The sequence below is a fragment of the Arvicanthis niloticus genome, chromosome 4 (genome assembly GCF_011762505.2).
Source record: "Arvicanthis niloticus isolate mArvNil1 chromosome 4, mArvNil1.pat.X, whole genome shotgun sequence".
Taxonomy (NCBI): domain Eukaryota; kingdom Metazoa; phylum Chordata; class Mammalia; order Rodentia; family Muridae; genus Arvicanthis; species Arvicanthis niloticus.
In genome coordinates, this window is record NC_047661.1 from 51,795,687 (window position 1) to 51,798,658 (window position 2,972).

Below are 2,972 nucleotides of genomic sequence, written 5' to 3' on the forward strand. Positions count from 1 at the left end.
TACAAATATATAGTATACTATTTTAGTAGCATTTTCTGATGAATATTAGACAATCAATCAATTTTCACAATGCCATCTAAATATGAATACAGCGGCATGAGCAGACCTGCCAGTATCTTTCAATCCTTCAAGCAACATTCATTCCAAAATGTATTTCTCCAGGCATCAAGTAATGCATATTTTCTACCCTCATGATGCAGAGAGAACCAACAGAGATGTAGATCATGTAGTAAAAATTGATGTGTTTGTAAAGTCATTTTGGTAGCTAGAGTTGAAGGCATTGACAAACATACAAAAATACCTTTGTGAAAATTACTACTAAAGCTTAGACTTAGAAAAGTATACACCCATATGCACAGAAAAACACAGAGACACACATATATGGAAAGACACATCTATACACATACATACACACATACATACATACACACACAGAGAGAGACAGAGAGAGACAGAGAGAGACAGAGAGACAGAGAGAGAGAACCAGAGACATAGACAGAGACAGGTACACACACGTACACACTCCATACATAGGCACAGATACTCTCACCATATAAACCCCTTAAGTCTCATCAGCAGTGAAAGTGTCTCATTGCTTTAGTTACTCTTTGTACTTGTGCACATTTAAGTAAACTATAGTGCATCATTACCCTAGCCTTTTCTGCTTATTCTTTCCCTGAAGATCATTACAAAGGGATTTAATATTTATTGCGTTAAAATCACAGTTTCAACTGGGTAGGTTACATCATTCTAAATAATTTCAGAGTAAATGTTTTGTCATAGAATTGATTGACACACAGCAGTCTCTTTAAAAATAGCTTACAGTCAGCTCATGATTCCTAATATGCCAGGTCTGATTATTTGCACTCTTAAAAAGGTTTTCAAACAGAATATGATTTAAAGCACTGAAAAGGAATATTCCACTCAGCACATTTATGCTGCAAAAGCATCTCCAAAGAAATTTATAAATGTTTCAATCTTTTCTTTTCTAACGTTGTTATAAATGACTAAATGACAAGTGCAAATTTTCCTCCCTGTTCTCTTGGAAGTACTGATCAAACACAGATTTGACTGACATTTCTTTTAAGGAAGAACAAAGGAGACTGGCAACCCAAATAATCTAAAGCCCTGACTCATTACTGTCACCATGATTGCCTAAGCTTTAAAAAAAGAAACAGGCCATTAATGGTGCAAAGTAAATAATTGTGTAGGCTCCAAGATGACTAGTTAGCAGCATGGCAGAATTATCTTGTCAAAAAGAAAGTATTTTTAAATTTCTAAAAAGAAGCATTGAAATATCAATACTAAGAAAATTGCACCGTCCTATACACCATACTAAGAATAATGATAATTTAAAAGAGTTTTCATTGTTGATAAAAATCCCCATAAAGAAAATGTTTAAGGTATTCTCTATGTCCTAATCTTCAGTGTGTTAAGCATGTTAGTATCATGTCAAAAAATGCACATACTGTAACACTAGTCATTCCCACTCAAGTAAGTTTTTTTTTTAATGAACTGTTTGCATTATAACCATTATTGTGATTAAGGTAGCAGATTATATGTAATCTCTTAAATTTTTCTAGTTTTAAAAGCATTTTGTTTTACTTCTTTATTTACCTTGACTATGGGGAACAGTGACTATGGTACAAAATTTATGAAAGGCAAGAGAACGTGTTGGCAAATATAAGCAACTTGGCTAAAACTCTAATGTATGCAGCAGGATCTGGCTGTTAATTAATATTCATCAACCTAAAGTAATTACCTCTGTTTTGTCTTTTTGTTGCATACTATTTAAAACCACAGAATTTGTTCCTACAACCTTCCATCCTCTAGACATCAACTCTTTTGTTCCACTCAGGTTTCCATTAAGAAATGTTGTTAGCAGTGTTACTGGTTGAAGTAAATTAACTTAAAAAAAAAAAAAAAACTTCTGAAAAACATTAGGAACATTCCTCAAAAAAGTAAAATAAAGTTGCCAAGTGATCAGTAATCTAATATCTTGTTATAAAATCAGTACATTAAAGGGATGCCTAAGAGTTGGAGATCCAGGGATAGAGTGAGAGAGTGTTTACTTTATAATCACAGAGCACTGGATTCAATCCCTAGTACTGGAAGAAAAATAAAGAGTTGTATTTTCATATTCACTGCCACATTGTTTACAATAGCCAGGAAACGGAAACGACCTAGGTATCCATAAACCAATGAACTGGTAAAGGAACTATGGTATATGCACAATGGAAAATATGCTTTGAAAAGCCATAAAAATTATGAAATCATGTCATTTGAGACCATATCATAGAGGCTGAGAGAATAGGAAGTGGAAGGAGAGTAAAAGATTAATTGGCACTACGTTATAATTGGAAGCAAGACCTTCTGGTGTTCTATTACACACTAGAGTGAAGGTAGCTTATGGTTATGAGGTTCTTGGCTTTTCTTTTTTTTTTTTTTTTTTTTGGTACTATATATTTTTTAAAAGTTAAAAGAATGAACTGTGAAAACGCTTACAATTAAAAATGATAAATAAGTGCTCACTTTGGCAGCACATATACTAAAATTGGAAAGATAAAGAGAATATTAGCAAGGCCCCTGCACAAGGATGACATGCAAATTCATGAAGCGTTCCATTTTTTTAATTAATTTAAAATATCTTATTCACTTATTTTCTATTCAACTTTCATCTTGAATAAAATATAAAAGTAATTAAACTGTGGATAAAAATAGAAAAAAGAAATAATAAATAATTAAAATAGCTATTTATTCTGACTTGTATTCACATATTCATAACCTCCACACTAACCCTAACACTTTATTCATATATAAATATATAATATATTATAATATATATTATTGGCCTAGACAAATATGTGATTGATTATATATAATATATATCATATTATATATTGATTATATATATTATATATCACATTATATATTGATTATATATATTATATATAATATATTATATATATAAT

The 2,972-nt window shown here is 31.1% G+C and overlaps 1 non-coding gene across 1 annotated transcript; it reads left to right on the plus strand.

The window, feature by feature from the left end:
• Nucleotides 1–2,524: 2,524 nt before the first annotated feature.
• LOC117708089 (U6 spliceosomal RNA) lies at nucleotides 2,525–2,631 on the plus strand. Its single transcript, XR_004606795.1, has one exon. It is a non-coding gene; the product is annotated as a U6 spliceosomal RNA (small nuclear RNA).
• The last annotated feature ends 341 nt before the right edge of the window (nucleotides 2,632–2,972 follow it).